The sequence below is a fragment of the Pelodiscus sinensis genome, chromosome 9 (assembly GCF_052426305.1).
Source record: "Pelodiscus sinensis isolate ZL-2025 chromosome 9, ASM5242630v1, whole genome shotgun sequence".
Taxonomy (NCBI): Eukaryota; Metazoa; Chordata; order Testudines; family Trionychidae; genus Pelodiscus; species Pelodiscus sinensis.
Window position 1 is genome coordinate 26,173 of NC_143060.1, and position 19,206 is coordinate 45,378.

At 56.9% G+C, this 19,206-nt stretch overlaps 2 long non-coding RNA genes across 4 annotated transcripts; both read right to left on the reverse strand.

Annotated features, from left to right (window-relative positions):
- Window positions 1-158: 158 nt before the first annotated feature.
- LOC149523884 (uncharacterized) lies at window positions 159-10,183 on the reverse strand. 2 transcript variants are annotated; one of them, XR_016350224.1, is made up of 8 exons: window positions 9,349-10,183; window positions 8,214-9,069; window positions 7,068-7,913; window positions 4,755-6,757; window positions 3,599-4,444; window positions 2,445-3,283; window positions 1,310-2,165; window positions 159-1,009 (listed from the first exon to the last, which is right to left on the reverse strand). It is a non-coding gene; the product is annotated as an uncharacterized LOC149523884 (long non-coding RNA). The 2 variants fall into 2 exon arrangements; XR_016350223.1 differs by having other exon boundaries at window positions 3,588-4,444.
- A 289-nt stretch (window positions 10,184-10,472) lies between these two features.
- On the reverse strand, window positions 10,473-16,157 carry LOC149523885 (uncharacterized). Of its 2 annotated transcripts, none has more exons than XR_016350226.1 (5): window positions 15,058-16,157; window positions 13,923-14,778; window positions 12,777-13,622; window positions 11,621-12,466; window positions 10,473-11,305 (listed from the first exon to the last, which is right to left on the reverse strand). It is a non-coding gene; the product is annotated as an uncharacterized LOC149523885 (long non-coding RNA). The 2 variants fall into 2 exon arrangements; XR_016350225.1 differs by having other exon boundaries at window positions 11,610-12,466.
- Between the last annotated feature and the right edge of the window lie 3,049 nt (window positions 16,158-19,206).

The following is a 19,206-nucleotide window of genomic DNA, read 5'->3' on the forward strand; positions in this document are numbered from 1 at the left end:
AACGGAGGCCTTGAATCTCTATCCACGCTCTGTTGAACCGCCTACTGCCCCTTCACCAGTCCCCAAGCCACCAAGCTCCGTGCCCCAGCAGGAAGCTCTCTGCCTCAGAAGAAACATACTGCCAGGACGCTTGAAGATTTCAAAGCACGCACCTCTTACTCACACAGAGCCGTGGGAAGGCCGAACGCTGAGGACCCTTCACGTGTTCCGAGAATCACGTCCAGGCAGCTCAAGTCCATCTCGGACTGTATCTTCTCAGCCCACGGCCCCGCACTGATTCCTCTGCAAGGGTGGCCGAAAAAGCCCAGCATTAGCTCTCACTCACTAAGGTCTGTGGATGTGGGAATTCTATCCTTTAGCCCTTTCCCCCCCTCTCGCCTATGTATCGGGTCGTCTACAAGAACACAGCGTCAGTCAGCTAGGACGCACCACCGCTCTCCCTTGCGCGACTGGCGTGCCTGCAGAATTCCCGTTGGCTCCTGAGCCCTTAACCCTTGGAGATGCTCACCTGGAATGCCTGCAAGTGTGCTGTACAAGGACACGGCAGAAGCAGAGCAAGGACAAAGACACAGACAGAAACAGACAGACAGGACGTATTGGCCAATACTAGAGAGCAACAAGAGAGAAACACATAAGAGGCAGTCAGAAACCTTACCACCTTGCGTCTTCCTCCTCGAGCCAAGCGTCTGCAAAGGAGGACACCGTATTCCAGAGAAACCAGCAGCCCTGACAAACGGGAGCCCTGTTTCTCCCACTACCAAGGAAGCACCTCGGGAACCTCCGCTCGGACTCGCTGTCTAAGCAAACGGGACTTCCCTTCCTAGACCCGAGTGGGCCGTAAACCGAGAGATTTCCAGACCCGACACTTATCTCCCTGTCAGCGATGGCTACTCCGCTCCCAGCCGGACGGTTCTCGCCTCGCTTCGACCAAGCTCCCGAGCTCGCTGTTCTCATTTATGTTCCATCCCCAGACGGGAGGACATCGGGAGGGTTGACTTCTTATCGCTCGCTACCGAACACAGCAGAGGGGAAAAAACAAACAAACAACTTAGCGTTTCAGTCCGCAAGGACGCGGCATCGCTTCTCCTCCCACCATCGCACCGCAGCCTCCCACCATCGGACACCACCTCCCGTTGCCACTACAGGAACGGGGAGTGAAAGGAGGCCTTGAATCTCTATCCACGCTCTGTTGAACCGCCTACTGCCCCTTCACCAATCCCCAAGCCACCAGGCTCCGTGCCCCAGCAGGAAGCTCTCTGCCTCAGAAGAAACATACTGCCAGGACGCTTGAAGATTTCAAAGCACGCACCTCTTACTCACACAGAGCCATGGGAAGGCCGAACGCTGAGGACCCTTCACGTGTTCCGAGAATCACGCCCAGGCAGCTCAAGTCCATCTCGGACGGTATCTTCTCAGCCCACGGCCCCGCACTGATTCCTCTGCAAGGGTGGCCGAAAAAGCCCAGCGTTAGCTCCCACTCACTAAGGTCTGTGGCTGTGGGAATTCCATCCTTTAGCCCTTTCCCCCCCTCTCGCCTATGTATCGAGTCCTCTACAAGAACACCGAGTCAGTCAGCCATGACGCACCACCGCTCTCCCTTGCGCGACTGGCGTACCTGCAGAATTCCCGTTGGCTCCTGAGCCCTTAACCCTTGGAGATGCTCCCTGGAATGCCTGCAAGTGTGCTGTACAAGGACACGGCAGAAGCAGAGCAACGACAAAGACACAGACAGAAACAGACAGACAGGACATATTGGCCAATACGAGAGAGCAACAAGAGAGAAACACGTGAGAGGCAGCGAGACACCTTACCACCTTGCGTCTTCCTCCTCGAGCCAAGCGTCTGCTGAGAAGGACACCGTGTTCCAGAGAAACCAGCACCCCTGACAAACGGAAGCCCTGTTTCTCCCACTACTGAGGAAGCACCTCGGGAACCTCCGCTCGGACTCGCTGTCTAAGCAAACGTGACTTCCTTTCCTAGACCCGAGTGGGCCGTAAGCCGAGAGACTTCCAGACCCGACACTTATCTCCCTGTCAGCGATGGCTGCTCCGCTCTCAACCGGACGGTTCTCGCCTCGCTTCGACCAAGCTCCCGAGTTCGCTGTTCTCGTTTTCGTTCCATCCCCAGACGGGAAGACACCGGGAAGGTTGACTTCTTATCGCTCGCTACCGAACACAGCAGAGGGGAAAAAACAAACAAACAACTTAGCGTTTCAGTCCGCAAGGACGCGGCATCGCTTCTCCTCCCACCATCGGCCACCCCCTCCTGCTGCCACTCCAGGAACGCGGACAGAACGGAGGCCTTGAATCTCTATCCACGCTCTGTTGAACCGCCTACTGCCCCTTCACCAGTCCCCAAGCCACCAAGCTCCGTGCCCCAGCAGGAAGCTCTCTGCCTCAGAAGAAACATACTGCCAGGACGCTTGAAGATTTCAAAGCACGCACCTCTTACTCACACAGAGCCGTGGGAAGGCCGAACGCTGAGGACCCTTCACGTGTTCCGAGAATCACATCCAGGCAGCTCAAGTCCATCTCGGACGGTATCTTCTCGGACGGCCCCGCACTGATTCCTCTGCAAGGGTGGCCAAAAAAGCCCAGCGTTAGCTCTCACTCACTAAGGTCTGTGGCTGTGGGAATGCGATCCTTTAGTCCTTTCCCCCCCTCTCGCCTATGTATCGGGTCCTCTACAAGAACACTGAATCAGTCAGCCATGACGCACCACCGCTCTCCCTTGCGCGATTGGCGTACCTGCAGAACTCCCGTTGTCTCCTGAGCCCTTAACCCTTGGAAATGCTCCGTGGAATGCCTGCAAGTGTGCTGTACAAGGACACGGCAGAAGCAGAGCAAGGACAAAGACACAGACAGAAACAGACAGACAGGACGTATTGGCCAATACGAGAGAGCAACAAGAGAGGCAGCCAGAAACCTTACCACCTTGCGTCTTCCTCCTCGAGCCAAGCGTATGCTGAAAAGGACACCGTGTTCCAGAGAAACCAGCACCCCGACACACTGGAGCCCTGTTTCTCCCACTACCAAGGAAGCACCTTGGGAACCTCCGCTCGGACTCGCTGTCTAAGCAAACGTGACTTCCCTTCCTAGACTCGAGTGGGCCGTAAGCCGAGAGATTTCCAGACCCGACACTTATCTCCCGGTCAGCGATGGCTGCTCCGCTCCCAGCCGGACCGTTCTCGCCTCGCTTCGACCAAGCTCCCGAGCTCGCTGTTCTCGTTTACGTTCCATCCCCAGACGGGAGGACATCGGGAGGGTTGACTTCTTATCGCTCGCTACCCAACAGAGCAGAGGGGAAAAAACAAACAAACAAACAACTTAGCGTTTCAGTCCGCAAGGACGCGGCATTGCTTCTCCTCCCACCATCGCACCGCAGCCTCCCACCGTCGGCCACCCCCTCCCGCTGCCACTCCAGGAACGCGGAGAGAACGGAGGCCTTGAATCTCTATCCACCCTCTGTTGAACCGCCTACTGCCCCTTCACCAGTCCCCAAGCCACCAGGCTCCGTGGCCCAGCAGGAAGCTCTCTGCCTCAGAAGAAACATACTGCCAGGACGCTTGAAGATTTCAAAGCACGCACCTCTTACTCACACAGAGCCGTGGGAAGGCCGAACGCTGAGGACCCTTCACGTGTTCCGAGAATCACGTCCAGGCAGCTCAAGTCCATCTCGAACGGTATCTTCTCAGCCCACGGCCCCGCACTGATTCCTCTGCAAGGGTGGCCGAAAAAGCCCAGCGTTAGCTCTCACTCACTAAGGTCTGTGGCTGTGGGAATTCTATCCTTTAGCCCTTTCCCCCCCTCTCGCCTATGTATCGGGACCTCTACAAGAACACTGAGTCAGTCAGCCATGAGGCACCACCGCTCTCCCTTGCGCGACTGGCGTACCTGCAGAATTCCCGTTGGCTCCTGAGCCCTTAACCCTTGGAGATGCTCACCTGGAATGCCTGCAAGTGTGCTGTACAAGGACACGGCAAAAGCAGAGCAAGGACAAAGACACAGACAGAAACAGACAGACAGGACGTATTGGCCAATACTAGAGAGCAACAAGAGAGAAACACATAAGAGGCAGTCAGAAACCTTACCACCTTGCGTCTTCCTCCTCGAGCCAAGCGTCTGCTGAGAAGGACACCGTGTTCCAGAGAAACCAGCACCCCTGACACACTGGAGCCCTGTTTCTCCCACTACCGAGGAAGCACCTCGGGAACCTCCGCTCGGACTCGCTGTCTAAGCAAACGTGACTTCCCTTCCTAGACTCGAGTGGGCCGTAAGCCGAGAGATTTCCAGACCCGACACTTATCTCCCGGTCAGCGATGGCTGCTCCGCTCCCAGCCGGACCGTTCTCGCCTCGCTTCGACCAAGCTCCCGAGCTCGCTGTTCTCGTTTACGTTCCATCCCCAGACGGGAGGACATCGGGAGGGTTGACTTCTTATCGCTCGCTACCCAGCAGAGCAGAGGGGAAAAAACAAACAAACAACTTAGCTTTTCCGTCCGCAAGGACACGACATCGCTTCTCCTCCCACCATCGCACCGCAGCCTCCCACCGTCGGCCACCCCCTCCCGCTGCCACTCCAGGAACGCGGAGAGAACGGAGGCCTTGAATCTCTATCCACCCTCTGTTGAACCGCCTACTGCCCTTTCACCAGTCCCCAAGCCACCAGGCTCCGTGCCCCAGCAGGAAGCTCTCTGCCTCAGAAGAAACATACTGCCAGGACGCTTGAAGATTTCAAAGCACGCACTCTTACTCACACAGAGCCGTGGGAAGGCCGAACGCTGAGGACCCTTCACGTGTTCCGAGAATCACGTCCAGGCAGCTCAAGTCCATCTCGGACTGTATCTTCTCAGCCCACGGCCCCGCACTGATTCCTCTGCAAGGGTGGCCGAAAAAGCCCAGCATTAGCTCTCACTCACTAAGGTCTGTGGATGTGGGAATTCTATCCTTTAGCCCTTTCCCCCCCTCTCGCCTATGTATCGGGTCGTCTACAAGAACACAGCGTCAGTCAGCCAGGACGCACCACCGCTCTCCCTTGCGCGACTGGCGTGCCTGCAGAATTCCCGTTGGCTCCTGAGCCCTTAACCCTTGGAGATGCTCACCTGGAATGCCTGCAAGTGTGCTGTACAAGGACACGGCAGAAGCAGAGCAAGGACAAAGACACAGACAGAAACAGACAGACAGGACGTATTGGCCAATACTAGAGAGCAACAAGAGAGAAACACATAAGAGGCAGTCAGAAACCTTACCACCTTGCGTCTTCCTCCTCGAGCCAAGCGTCTGCAAAGGAGGACACCGTATTCCAGAGAAACCAGCAGCCCTGACAAACGGGAGCCCTGTTTCTCCCACTACCAAGGAAGCACCTCGGGAACCTCCGCTCGGACTCGCTGTCTAAGCAAACGGGACTTCCCTTCCTAGACCCGAGTGGGCCGTAAACCGAGAGATTTCCAGACCCGACACTTATCTCCCTGTCAGCGATGGCTACTCCGCTCCCAGCCGGACGGTTCTCGCCTCGCTTCGACCAAGCTCCCGAGCTCGCTGTTCTCATTTATGTTCCATCCCCAGACGGGAGGACATCGGGAGGGTTGACTTCTTATCGCTCGCTACCGAACACAGCAGAGGGGAAAAAACAAACAAACAACTTAGCGTTTCAGTCCGCAAGGACGCGGCATCGCTTCTCCTCCCACCATCGCACCGCAGCCTCCCACCGTCGGCCACCCCCTCCCGCTGCCACTCCAGGAACGCGGAGAGAACGGAGGCCTTGAATCTCTATCCACCCTCTGTTGAACCGCCTACTGCCCCTTCACCAGTCCCCAAGCCACCAGGCTCCGTGGCCCAGCAGGAAGCTCTCTGCCTCAGAAGAAACATACTGCCAGGACGCTTGAAGATTTCAAAGCACGCACCTCTTACTCACACAGAGCCGTGGGAAGGCCGAACGCTGAGGACCCTTCACGTGTTCCGAGAATCACGTCCAGGCAGCTCAAGTCCATCTCGAACGGTATCTTCTCAGCCCACGGCCCCGCATTGATTCCTCTGCAAGGGTGGCCGAAAAAGCCCAGCGTTAGCTCTCACTCACTAAGGTCTGTGGCTGTGGGAATTCTATCCTTTAGCCCTTTCCCCCCCTCTCGCCTATGTATCGGGACCTCTACAAGAACACTGAGTCAGTCAGCCATGAGGCACCACCGCTCTCCCTTGCGCGACTGGCGTACCTGCAGAATTCCCGTTGGCTCCTGAGCCCTTAACCCTTGGAGATGCTCACCTGGAATGCCTGCAAGTGTGCTGTACAAGGACACGGCAAAAGCAGAGCAAGGACAAAGACACAGACAGAAACAGACAGACAGGACGTATTGGCCAATACTAGAGAGCAACAAGAGAGAAACACATAAGAGGCAGTCAGAAACCTTACCACCTTGCGTCTTCCTCCTCGAGCCAAGCGTCTGCTGAGAAGGACACCGTGTTCCAGAGAAACCAGCACCCCTGACACACTGGAGCCCTGTTTCTCCCACTACCGAGGAAGCACCTCGGGAACCTCCGCTCGGACTCGCTGTCTAAGCAAACGTGACTTCCCTTCCTAGACTCGAGTGGGCCGTAAGCCGAGAGATTTCCAGACCCGACACTTATCTCCCGGTCAGCGATGGCTGCTCCGCTCCCAGCCGGACCGTTCTCGCCTCGCTTCGACCAAGCTCCCGAGCTCGCTGTTCTCGTTTACGTTCCATCCCCAGACGGGAGGACATCGGGAGGGTTGACTTCTTATCGCTCGCTACCCAGCAGAGCAGAGGGGAAAAAACAAACAAACAACTTAGCTTTTCCGTCCGCAAGGACACGACATCGCTTCTCCTCCCACCATCGCACCGCAGCCTCCCACCGTCGGCCACCCCCTCCCGCTGCCACTCCAGGAACGCGGAGAGAACGGAGGCCTTGAATCTCTATCCACCCTCTGTTGAACCGCCTACTGCCCTTTCACCAGTCCCCAAGCCACCAGGCTCCGTGCCCCAGCAGGAAGCTCTCTGCCTCAGAAGAAACATACTGCCAGGACGCTTGAAGATTTCAAAGCACGCACTCTTACTCACACAGAGCCGTGGGAAGGCCGAACGCTGAGGACCCTTCACGTGTTCCGAGAATCACGTCCAGGCAGCTCAAGTCCATCTCGGACTGTATCTTCTCAGCCCACGGCCCCGCACTGATTCCTCTGCAAGGGTGGCCGAAAAAGCCCAGCATTAGCTCTCACTCACTAAGGTCTGTGGATGTGGGAATTCTATCCTTTAGCCCTTTCCCCCCCTCTCGCCTATGTATCGGGTCGTCTACAAGAACACAGCGTCAGTCAGCCAGGACGCACCACCGCTCTCCCTTGCGCGACTGGCGTGCCTGCAGAATTCCCGTTGGCTCCTGAGCCCTTAACCCTTGGAGATGCTCACCTGGAATGCCTGCAAGTGTGCTGTACAAGGACACGGCAGAAGCAGAGCAAGGACAAAGACACAGACAGAAACAGACAGACAGGACGTATTGGCCAATACTAGAGAGCAACAAGAGAGAAACACATAAGAGGCAGTCAGAAACCTTACCACCTTGCGTCTTCCTCCTCGAGCCAAGCGTCTGCAAAGGAGGACACCGTATTCCAGAGAAACCAGCAGCCCTGACAAACGGGAGCCCTGTTTCTCCCACTACCAAGGAAGCACCTCGGGAACCTCCGCTCGGACTCGCTGTCTAAGCAAACGGGACTTCCCTTCCTAGACCCGAGTGGGCCGTAAACCGAGAGATTTCCAGACCCGACACTTATCTCCCTGTCAGCGATGGCTACTCCGCTCCCAGCCGGACGGTTCTCGCCTCGCTTCGACCAAGCTCCCGAGCTCGCTGTTCTCATTTATGTTCCATCCCCAGACGGGAGGACATCGGGAGGGTTGACTTCTTATCGCTCGCTACCGAACACAGCAGAGGGGAAAAAACAAACAAACAACTTAGCGTTTCAGTCCGCAAGGACGCGGCATCGCTTCTCCTCCCACCATCGCACCGCAGCCTCCCACCATCGGACACCACCTCCCGTTGCCACTACAGGAACGGGGAGTGAAAGGAGGCCTTGAATCTCTATCCACGCTCTGTTGAACCGCCTACTGCCCCTTCACCAATCCCCAAGCCACCAGGCTCCGTGCCCCAGCAGGAAGCTCTCTGCCTCAGAAGAAACATACTGCCAGGACGCTTGAAGATTTCAAAGCACGCACCTCTTACTCACACAGAGCCATGGGAAGGCCGAACGCTGAGGACCCTTCACGTGTTCCGAGAATCACGCCCAGGCAGCTCAAGTCCATCTCGGACGGTATCTTCTCAGCCCACGGCCCCGCACTGATTCCTCTGCAAGGGTGGCCGAAAAAGCCCAGCGTTAGCTCCCACTCACTAAGGTCTGTGGCTGTGGGAATTCCATCCTTTAGCCCTTTCCCCCCCTCTCGCCTATGTATCGAGTCCTCTACAAGAACACCGAGTCAGTCAGCCATGACGCACCACCGCTCTCCCTTGCGCGACTGGCGTACCTGCAGAATTCCCGTTGGCTCCTGAGCCCTTAACCCTTGGAGATGCTCCCTGGAATGCCTGCAAGTGTGCTGTACAAGGACACGGCAGAAGCAGAGCAACGACAAAGACACAGACAGAAACAGACAGACAGGACATATTGGCCAATACGAGAGAGCAACAAGAGAGAAACACGTGAGAGGCAGCGAGACACCTTACCACCTTGCGTCTTCCTCCTCGAGCCAAGCGTCTGCTGAGAAGGACACCGTGTTCCAGAGAAACCAGCACCCCTGACAAACGGAAGCCCTGTTTCTCCCACTACTGAGGAAGCACCTCGGGAACCTCCGCTCGGACTCGCTGTCTAAGCAAACGTGACTTCCTTTCCTAGACCCGAGTGGGCCGTAAGCCGAGAGACTTCCAGACCCGACACTTATCTCCCTGTCAGCGATGGCTGCTCCGCTCTCAACCGGACGGTTCTCGCCTCGCTTCGACCAAGCTCCCGAGTTCGCTGTTCTCGTTTTCGTTCCATCCCCAGACGGGAAGACACCGGGAAGGTTGACTTCTTATCGCTCGCTACCGAACACAGCAGAGGGGAAAAAACAAACAAACAACTTAGCGTTTCAGTCCGCAAGGACGCGGCATCGCTTCTCCTCCCACCATCGGCCACCCCCTCCTGCTGCCACTCCAGGAACGCGGACAGAACGGAGGCCTTGAATCTCTATCCACGCTCTGTTGAACCGCCTACTGCCCCTTCACCAGTCCCCAAGCCACCAAGCTCCGTGCCCCAGCAGGAAGCTCTCTGCCTCAGAAGAAACATACTGCCAGGACGCTTGAAGATTTCAAAGCACGCACCTCTTACTCACACAGAGCCGTGGGAAGGCCGAACGCTGAGGACCCTTCACGTGTTCCGAGAATCACATCCAGGCAGCTCAAGTCCATCTCGGACGGTATCTTCTCGGACGGCCCCGCACTGATTCCTCTGCAAGGGTGGCCAAAAAAGCCCAGCGTTAGCTCTCACTCACTAAGGTCTGTGGCTGTGGGAATGCGATCCTTTAGTCCTTTCCCCCCCTCTCGCCTATGTATCGGGTCCTCTACAAGAACACTGAATCAGTCAGCCATGACGCACCACCGCTCTCCCTTGCGCGATTGGCGTACCTGCAGAACTCCCGTTGTCTCCTGAGCCCTTAACCCTTGGAAATGCTCCGTGGAATGCCTGCAAGTGTGCTGTACAAGGACACGGCAGAAGCAGAGCAAGGACAAAGACACAGACAGAAACAGACAGACAGGACGTATTGGCCAATACGAGAGAGCAACAAGAGAGGCAGCCAGAAACCTTACCACCTTGCGTCTTCCTCCTCGAGCCAAGCGTATGCTGAAAAGGACACCGTGTTCCAGAGAAACCAGCACCCCGACACACTGGAGCCCTGTTTCTCCCACTACCAAGGAAGCACCTTGGGAACCTCCGCTCGGACTCGCTGTCTAAGCAAACGTGACTTCCCTTCCTAGACTCGAGTGGGCCGTAAGCCGAGAGATTTCCAGACCCGACACTTATCTCCCGGTCAGCGATGGCTGCTCCGCTCCCAGCCGGACCGTTCTCGCCTCGCTTCGACCAAGCTCCCGAGCTCGCTGTTCTCGTTTACGTTCCATCCCCAGACGGGAGGACATCGGGAGGGTTGACTTCTTATCGCTCGCTACCCAACAGAGCAGAGGGGAAAAAACAAACAAACAACTTAGCGTTTCAGTCCGCAAGGACGCGGCATCGCTTCTCCTCCCACCATCGGCCACCCCCTCCTGCTGCCACTCCAGGAACGCGGACAGAACGGAGGCCTTGAATCTCTATCCACGCTCTGTTGAACCGCCTACTGCCCCTTCACCAGTCCCCAAGCCACCAAGCTCCGTGCCCCAGCAGGAAGCTCTCTGCCTCAGAAGAAACATACTGCCAGGACGCTTGAAGATTTCAAAGCACGCACCTCTTACTCACACAGAGCCGTGGGAAGGCCGAACGCTGAGGACCCTTCACGTGTTCCGAGAATCACATCCAGGCAGCTCAAGTCCATCTCGGACGGTATCTTCTCGGACGGCCCCGCACTGATTCCTCTGCAAGGGTGGCCAAAAAAGCCCAGCGTTAGCTCTCACTCACTAAGGTCTGTGGCTGTGGGAATGCGATCCTTTAGTCCTTTCCCCCCCTCTCGCCTATGTATCGGGTCCTCTACAAGAACACTGAATCAGTCAGCCATGACGCACCACCGCTCTCCCTTGCGCGATTGGCGTACCTGCAGAACTCCCGTTGTCTCCTGAGCCCTTAACCCTTGGAAATGCTCCGTGGAATGCCTGCAAGTGTGCTGTACAAGGACACGGCAGAAGCAGAGCAAGGACAAAGACACAGACAGAAACAGACAGACAGGACGTATTGGCCAATACGAGAGAGCAACAAGAGAGGCAGCCAGAAACCTTACCACCTTGCGTCTTCCTCCTCGAGCCAAGCGTATGCTGAAAAGGACACCGTGTTCCAGAGAAACCAGCACCCCGACACACTGGAGCCCTGTTTCTCCCACTACCAAGGAAGCACCTTGGGAACCTCCGCTCGGACTCGCTGTCTAAGCAAACGTGACTTCCCTTCCTAGACTCGAGTGGGCCGTAAGCCGAGAGATTTCCAGACCCGACACTTATCTCCCGGTCAGCGATGGCTGCTCCGCTCCCAGCCGGACCGTTCTCGCCTCGCTTCGACCAAGCTCCCGAGCTCGCTGTTCTCGTTTACGTTCCATCCCCAGACGGGAGGACATCGGGAGGGTTGACTTCTTATCGCTCGCTACCCAACAGAGCAGAGGGGAAAAAACAAACAAACAAACAACTTAGCGTTTCAGTCCGCAAGGACGCGGCATTGCTTCTCCTCCCACCATCGCACCGCAGCCTCCCACCGTCGGCCACCCCCTCCCGCTGCCACTCCAGGAACGCGGAGAGAACGGAGGCCTTGAATCTCTATCCACCCTCTGTTGAACCGCCTACTGCCCCTTCACCAGTCCCCAAGCCACCAGGCTCCGTGGCCCAGCAGGAAGCTCTCTGCCTCAGAAGAAACATACTGCCAGGACGCTTGAAGATTTCAAAGCACGCACCTCTTACTCACACAGAGCCGTGGGAAGGCCGAACGCTGAGGACCCTTCACGTGTTCCGAGAATCACGTCCAGGCAGCTCAAGTCCATCTCGAACGGTATCTTCTCAGCCCACGGCCCCGCACTGATTCCTCTGCAAGGGTGGCCGAAAAAGCCCAGCGTTAGCTCTCACTCACTAAGGTCTGTGGCTGTGGGAATTCTATCCTTTAGCCCTTTCCCCCCCTCTCGCCTATGTATCGGGACCTCTACAAGAACACTGAGTCAGTCAGCCATGAGGCACCACCGCTCTCCCTTGCGCGACTGGCGTACCTGCAGAATTCCCGTTGGCTCCTGAGCCCTTAACCCTTGGAGATGCTCACCTGGAATGCCTGCAAGTGTGCTGTACAAGGACACGGCAAAAGCAGAGCAAGGACAAAGACACAGACAGAAACAGACAGACAGGACGTATTGGCCAATACTAGAGAGCAACAAGAGAGAAACACATAAGAGGCAGTCAGAAACCTTACCACCTTGCGTCTTCCTCCTCGAGCCAAGCGTCTGCTGAGAAGGACACCGTGTTCCAGAGAAACCAGCACCCCTGACACACTGGAGCCCTGTTTCTCCCACTACCGAGGAAGCACCTCGGGAACCTCCGCTCGGACTCGCTGTCTAAGCAAACGTGACTTCCCTTCCTAGACTCGAGTGGGCCGTAAGCCGAGAGATTTCCAGACCCGACACTTATCTCCCGGTCAGCGATGGCTGCTCCGCTCCCAGCCGGACCGTTCTCGCCTCGCTTCGACCAAGCTCCCGAGCTCGCTGTTCTCGTTTACGTTCCATCCCCAGACGGGAGGACATCGGGAGGGTTGACTTCTTATCGCTCGCTACCCAGCAGAGCAGAGGGGAAAAAACAAACAAACAACTTAGCTTTTCCGTCCGCAAGGACACGACATCGCTTCTCCTCCCACCATCGCACCGCAGCCTCCCACCGTCGGCCACCCCCTCCCGCTGCCACTCCAGGAACGCGGAGAGAACGGAGGCCTTGAATCTCTATCCACCCTCTGTTGAACCGCCTACTGCCCTTTCACCAGTCCCCAAGCCACCAGGCTCCGTGCCCCAGCAGGAAGCTCTCTGCCTCAGAAGAAACATACTGCCAGGACGCTTGAAGATTTCAAAGCACGCACTCTTACTCACACAGAGCCGTGGGAAGGCCGAACGCTGAGGACCCTTCACGTGTTCCGAGAATCACGTCCAGGCAGCTCAAGTCCATCTCGGACTGTATCTTCTCAGCCCACGGCCCCGCACTGATTCCTCTGCAAGGGTGGCCGAAAAAGCCCAGCATTAGCTCTCACTCACTAAGGTCTGTGGATGTGGGAATTCTATCCTTTAGCCCTTTCCCCCCCTCTCGCCTATGTATCGGGTCGTCTACAAGAACACAGCGTCAGTCAGCCAGGACGCACCACCGCTCTCCCTTGCGCGACTGGCGTGCCTGCAGAATTCCCGTTGGCTCCTGAGCCCTTAACCCTTGGAGATGCTCACCTGGAATGCCTGCAAGTGTGCTGTACAAGGACACGGCAGAAGCAGAGCAAGGACAAAGACACAGACAGAAACAGACAGACAGGACGTATTGGCCAATACTAGAGAGCAACAAGAGAGAAACACATAAGAGGCAGTCAGAAACCTTACCACCTTGCGTCTTCCTCCTCGAGCCAAGCGTCTGCAAAGGAGGACACCGTATTCCAGAGAAACCAGCAGCCCTGACAAACGGGAGCCCTGTTTCTCCCACTACCAAGGAAGCACCTCGGGAACCTCCGCTCGGACTCGCTGTCTAAGCAAACGGGACTTCCCTTCCTAGACCCGAGTGGGCCGTAAACCGAGAGATTTCCAGACCCGACACTTATCTCCCTGTCAGCGATGGCTACTCCGCTCCCAGCCGGACGGTTCTCGCCTCGCTTCGACCAAGCTCCCGAGCTCGCTGTTCTCATTTATGTTCCATCCCCAGACGGGAGGACATCGGGAGGGTTGACTTCTTATCGCTCGCTACCGAACACAGCAGAGGGGAAAAAACAAACAAACAACTTAGCGTTTCAGTCCGCAAGGACGCGGCATCGCTTCTCCTCCCACCATCGCACTGCAGCCTCCCACCATCGGACACCACCTCCCGTTGCCACTACAGGAACGGGGAGTGAAAGGAGGCCTTGAATCTCTATCCACGCTCTGTTGAACCGCCTACTGCCCCTTCACCAATCCCCAAGCCACCAGGCTCCGTGCCCCAGCAGGAAGCTCTCTGCCTCAGAAGAAACATACTGCCAGGACGCTTGAAGATTTCAAAGCACGCACCTCTTACTCACACAGAGCCATGGGAAGGCCGAACGCTGAGGACCCTTCACGTGTTCCGAGAATCACGCCCAGGCAGCTCAAGTCCATCTCGGACGGTATCTTCTCAGCCCACGGCCCCGCACTGATTCCTCTGCAAGGGTGGCCGAAAAAGCCCAGCGTTAGCTCCCACTCACTAAGGTCTGTGGCTGTGGGAATTCCATCCTTTAGCCCTTTCCCCCCCTCTCGCCTATGTATCGAGTCCTCTACAAGAACACCGAGTCAGTCAGCCATGACGCACCACCGCTCTCCCTTGCGCGACTGGCGTACCTGCAGAATTCCCGTTGGCTCCTGAGCCCTTAACCCTTGGAGATGCTCCCTGGAATGCCTGCAAGTGTGCTGTACAAGGACACGGCAGAAGCAGAGCAACGACAAAGACACAGACAGAAACAGACAGACAGGACATATTGGCCAATACGAGAGAGCAACAAGAGAGAAACACGTGAGAGGCAGCGAGACACCTTACCACCTTGCGTCTTCCTCCTCGAGCCAAGCGTCTGCTGAGAAGGACACCGTGTTCCAGAGAAACCAGCACCCCTGACAAACGGAAGCCCTGTTTCTCCCACTACTGAGGAAGCACCTCGGGAACCTCCGCTCGGACTCGCTGTCTAAGCAAACGTGACTTCCTTTCCTAGACCCGAGTGGGCCGTAAGCCGAGAGACTTCCAGACCCGACACTTATCTCCCTGTCAGCGATGGCTGCTCCGCTCTCAACCGGACGGTTCTCGCCTCGCTTCGACCAAGCTCCCGAGTTCGCTGTTCTCGTTTTCGTTCCATCCCCAGACGGGAAGACACCGGGAAGGTTGACTTCTTATCGCTCGCTACCGAACACAGCAGAGGGGAAAAAACAAACAAACAACTTAGCGTTTCAGTCCGCAAGGACGCGGCATCGCTTCTCCTCCCACCATCGGCCACCCCCTCCTGCTGCCACTCCAGGAACGCGGACAGAACGGAGGCCTTGAATCTCTATCCACGCTCTGTTGAACCGCCTACTGCCCCTTCACCAGTCCCCAAGCCACCAAGCTCCGTGCCCCAGCAGGAAGCTCTCTGCCTCAGAAGAAACATACTGCCAGGACGCTTGAAGATTTCAAAGCACGCACCTCTTACTCACACAGAGCCGTGGGAAGGCCGAACGCTGAGGACCCTTCACGTGTTCCGAGAATCACATCCAGGCAGCTCAAGTCCATCTCGGACGGTATCTTCTCGGACGGCCCCGCACTGATTCCTCTGCAAGGGTGGCCAAAAAAGCCCAGCGTTAGCTCTCACTCACTAAGGTCTGTGGCTGTGGGAATGCGATCCTTTAGTCCTTTCCCCCCCTCTCGCCTATGTATCGGGTCCTCTACAAGAACACTGAATCAGTCAGCCATGACGCACCACCGCTCTCCCTTGCGCGATTGGCGTACCTGCAGAACTCCCGTTGTCTCCTGAGCCCTTAACCCTTGGAAATGCTCCGTGGAATGCCTGCAAGTGTGCTGTACAAGGACACGGCAGAAGCAGAGCAAGGACAAAGACACAGACAGAAACAGACAGACAGGACGTATTGGCCAATACGAGAGAGCAACAAGAGAGGCAGCCAGAAACCTTACCACCTTGCGTCTTCCTCCTCGAGCCAAGCGTATGCTGAAAAGGACACCGTGTTCCAGAGAAACCAGCACCCCGACACACTGGAGCCCTGTTTCTCCCACTACCAAGGAAGCACCTTGGGAACCTCCGCTCGGACTCGCTGTCTAAGCAAACGTGACTTCCCTTCCTAGACTCGAGTGGGCCGTAAGCCGAGAGATTTCCAGACCCGACACTTATCTCCCGGTCAGCGATGGCTGCTCCGCTCCCAGCCGGACCGTTCTCGCCTCGCTTCGACCAAGCTCCCGAGCTCGCTGTTCTCGTTTACGTTCCATCCCCAGACGGGAGGACATCGGGAGGGTTGACTTCTTATCGCTCGCTACCCAACAGAGCAGAGGGGAAAAAACAAACAAACAAACAACTTAGCGTTTCAGTCCGCAAGGACGCGGCATTGCTTCTCCTCCCACCATCGCACCGCAGCCTCCCACCGTCGGCCACCCCCTCCCGCTGCCACTCCAGGAACGCGGAGAGAACGGAGGCCTTGAATCTCTATCCACCCTCTGTTGAACCGCCTACTGCCCCTTCACCAGTCCCCAAGCCACCAGGCTCCGTGGCCCAGCAGGAAGCTCTCTGCCTCAGAAGAAACATACTGCCAGGACGCTTGAAGATTTCAAAGCACGCACCTCTTACTCACACAGAGCCGTGGGAAGGCTGAACGCTGAGGACCCTTCACGTGTTCCGAGAATCACGTCCAGGCAGCTCAAGTCCATCTCGAACGGTATCTTCTCAGCCCACGGCCCCGCACTGATTCCTCTGCAAGGGTGGCCGAAAAAGCCCAGCGTTAGCTCTCACTCACTAAGGTCTGTGGCTGTGGGAATTCTATCCTTTAGCCCTTTCCCCCCCTCTCGCCTATGTATCGGGCCCTCTACAAGAACAATGAGTCAGTCAGCCATGAGGCACCACCGCTCTCCCTTGCGCGACTGGCGTACCTGCAGAATTCCCGTTGGCTCCTGAGCCCTTAACCCTTGGAGATGCTCACCTGGAATGCCTGCAAGTGTGCTGTACAAGGACACGGCAAAAGCAGAGCAAGGACAAAGACACAGACAGAAACAGACAGACAGAACGCATTGGCCAATACTAGAGAGCAACAAGAGAGAAACACATGAGAGGCAGTCAGAAACCTTACCACCTTGCGTCTTCCTCCTCGAGCCAAGCGTCTGCTGAGAAGGACACCGTGTTCCAGAGAAACCAGCACCCCTGACACACTGGAGCCCTGTTTCTCCCACTACCGAGGAAGCACCTCGGGAACCTCCGCTCGGACTCGCTGTCTAAGCAAACGTGACTTCCCTTCCTAGACTCGAGTGGGCCGTAAGCCGAGAGATTTCCAGACCCGACACTTATCTCCCGGTCAGCGATGGCTGCTCCGCTCCCAGCCGGACCGTTCTCGCCTCGCTTCGACCAAGCTCCCGAGCTCGCTGTTCTCGTTTACGTTCCATCCCCAGACGGGAGGACATCGGGAGGGTTGACTTCTTATCGCTCGCTACCCAGCAGAGCAGAGGGGAAAAAACAAACAAACAACTTAGCTTTTCCGTCCGCAAGGACACGACATCGCTTCTCCTCCCACCATCGCACCGCAGCCTCCCACCGTCGGCCACCCCCTCCCGCTGCCACTCCAGGAACGCGGAGAGAACGGAGGCCTTGAATCTCTATCCACCCTCTGTTGAACCGCCTACTGCCCTTTCACCAGTCCCCAAGCCACCAGGCTCCGTGCCCCAGCAGGAAGCTCTCTGCCTCAGAAGAAACATACTGCCAGGACGCTTGAAGATTTCAAAGCACGCACTCTTACTCACACAGAGCCGTGGGAAGGCCGAACGCTGAGGACCCTTCACGTGTTCCGAGAATCACGTCCAGGCAGCTCAAGTCCATCTCGGACTGTATCTTCTCAGCCCACGGCCCCACACTGATTCCTCTGCAAGGGTGGCCGAAAAAGCCCAGCGTTAGCTCTCACTCACTAAGGTCTGTGGCTGTGGGAATTCTATCCTTTAGCCCTTTCCCCCCCTCTCGCCTATGTGTCGGGACCTCTACAAGAACACTGAGTCAGTCAGCCATTACGCACCACCGCTCTCCCTTGCGCGACTGGCGTACCTGCAGAATTCCCGTTGGCTCCTGAGCCCTTAACCCTTGGAGATGCTCCGTGGAATGCCTGCAAGTGTGCTGTACAAGGACACGGCAGAAGCAGAGCAACGACAAAGACACAGACAGAAACAGACAGACAGGACATATTGGCCAATACGAGAGAGCAACAAGAGAGAAACACGTGAGAGGCAGCGAGACACCTTACCACCTTGCGTCTTCCTCCTCGAGCCAAGCGTCTGCTGAGAAGGACACCGTGTTCCAGAGAAACCAGCACCCCTGACAAACGGAAGCCCTGTTTCTCCCACTACTGAGGAAGCACCTCGGGAACCTCCGCTCGGACTCGCTGTCTAAGCAAACGTGACTTCCCTTCCTAGACCCGAGTGGGCCTTAAGCCGAGATATTTCCAGACCCGACACTTATCTCCCTTTCAGCTATGGCTGCTCCGCTCCCAGCCGGACGGTTCTCGCCTCGCTTCGACCAAGCTCCCGAGCTCGCTGTTCTCGTTTCCGTTCCATCCTCAGATGGGAGGACACCGGGAGGGTTGACTTCTTATCGCTCGCTACCGAACACAGCAGAGGGGAAAAAACAAACAAACAAACAACTTAGCGTTTCAGTCCGCAAGGACGTGCCATCGCTTCTCCTCCCACCATCGCACCGCAGCCTCCCACCATCGGCCACCACCTCCCGTTGCCAGTACAGGAATGGGGAGTGAAAGGAGGCCTTGAATATCTATCCACGCTCTGTTGAACCGCCTACTGGCCCTTCACCAGTCCCTAAGCCACCAGGCTCCGTGCCCCAGCAGGAAGCTCTCTGCCTCAGAAGAAACCTACTGCCAGGACGCTTGAAGATTTGAAAGCATGCATCTCTTACTCACACAGAGCCATGGCAAGGCCGAACGCTGAGGACCCTTCACGGGTCCCGAGAATCATGTCCGGGCAGCTCAAGTCCATCTCGGGCGGTTTCTTCTCCGCCCATGGCCCCGCACTGATTCCTCTGCAACGGCGGCAGAAAAAGCGCAGCGTGAGCTCTCGCTCACTAAGGTCTGTGGCTGCGGGAATTCTAGCCTTTAGCCCCATGGTCACCAACCAATAGATCACGATCTACCGGTAGATGTTGAGGCTCTAAGAGTAGCTCTTCAGCCCTCTCTGAACTGCGTGCCTGCGCAGTACATTTACATTCGATTTCCTCATTTGAGGAGCAGCTACTCACCGAGCAACAACACAGGTGTGTAGCTGCAAGGAATGGTGGGAGCTGGGAGGTCTGGAGGGCTGAAACACCCCAGCCAGCTGACTGTGGCTTTCAGCAGAAAGACGCTGCCCCGCGCTCCAGCTGATCGGCGGCTTCTCCTCTGCGCCTGCCCACGTGGAGCTTGGTGCACCCTGGCTGAGCGCCATGACCAGCTCTCCGGGCAGCCGCTTCTCTTCACTCCAGCCTGGCTGCCCTGTGGTCAGTCCGGAGGGAGCGCGGGTCGGAGGCTTCCCTCCTTGGCTTGTGTAGGGAACTGCCTGCCCCCAACCTTGTTTCCTCTCCTCTGCCCCAAACCTGTCCCCCGC